We start from the raw sequence: 1577 nt of genomic DNA, 5'->3' as shown, positions 1-1577 counted from the left end.
AGAGGAATGGTGTAGCATCCATCATCAAAAAGAGCATTTCCAGATCTATCTTGAAGTACAATGTTGTTTGTGATAGGAGAATATCCATAAATCTACAAGTAAGACCAATTCGTATACTAATATTCAAATTTATGAACCAATCACTAAAGCTGTTGTTGTTGTTGTTATGTGCCATGGATTTGGTTCTGACTCATAGTGACACTGTACAGGGTTTCCGAGGCTGTAAGTCTTTACAGGAGTGGAAAGCCTCATTTTTCTTCCATGGAACATCTGGTAGTTTCAAATTGATGACCATGAGATTAGCAGCCCGATTCATAACCGCTATGCTACCAGAGTTCCTTAAACACTAAAGCTAGTGATGATGAAATTGAAGAATTCTACTAACCTCTTCAGTATGAAAATGATCACACATGCAATCAAGATGTATTGCTCATTACTGCTGATTGGAATGTGAAATTTGAATCAAAGAGGATCAGTTGTTGGAAACTATGCCCATGGTGATAGAAATGATGCTGGAGATTGCATGATAGAATTTTAGAAGGTCAATGCCTAATTCATTGCAAATACCTTTTTCCAGCAACATTAAAGACAGTTCTACACATGGACCTGAACAGATGAAATACAGAGTGTAGTATAATGAATTGTTTAATGTGTCTCTTCTAGCCTTAGTTCTTGTAACTCCCAGCAAATGACTCTTTCTGGTGGATATGAGTAAGAGGAGTTGGGAATAGATACAGACAGGATGACATGATTCAGCTGTGGATGTTAACAGAATTAATTGTTATTGTGAAAATGTAATTTTACATGAGTTTAAAATCAGTTATCTCAGAAGCAGAAGAGGGGATCTCATTATTATCAAAGAAGAAGAGCCACACAATACACACTAGAACCTTAAAAAAAAAAAAAAAAAAAAAAAGATGGACGTTGGGCTAAGAAACCAACCACTCTTCTTACTGATACCAGGTATAAGAACAACATCAATATTTTGTAGATTTTTTTAAAGATAATGTTATTTTGTGTTTAAAGAGAATGTGTACACAGTATATTAGGTTGTCATTTAATAATTTCTACACAAATTATTTTTTCGACACAAATTATTGAAGTCCTGGTGTTGTGCTGTAGGATAAAACACTGGACTGCAAGGTCAGTCTGAACTGCAAGGTTGGTGGTTCAAATTCACCAGCAGCAACTTAGAAACCCCCACATAGGGTCGACATGAGTCAGAACCAATCTGGCAGTACTTACCACCACCACCATGACACAAATTATTCAGTGATATTGACTATTTTATCCACAAAATCAGTATTCTCATTCATTCCATTCTGGTTGCATCATTTTCAGTACACTAGTCTTTCTGCCTCTTTACCTTCTGTCTTTGCTTTAAAGTAATTGTTGACCTAAACATTCCATGATTAATGTTCTTAGACCTGGTATCAGTAAGAAGAGTTGTTGGTTTCTTAGCCCAACCACCATCTTTTTTTTTTTTTTTTAAGGTTCTATTGTGTGAGGAGCTCTGGTAGCGTAGTGGTTACGAATCGGGCTGCGAACCTTAAGGTCAGCGGTTCGAAACTACCAGC

This window comes from Chrysochloris asiatica, unplaced genomic scaffold (assembly GCF_000296735.1).
Source record: "Chrysochloris asiatica unplaced genomic scaffold, ChrAsi1.0 scaffold00084, whole genome shotgun sequence".
Lineage (NCBI taxonomy): Eukaryota > Metazoa > Chordata > Mammalia > Afrosoricida > Chrysochloridae > Chrysochloris > Chrysochloris asiatica.
This window is presented reverse-complemented; position numbering follows the sequence as displayed.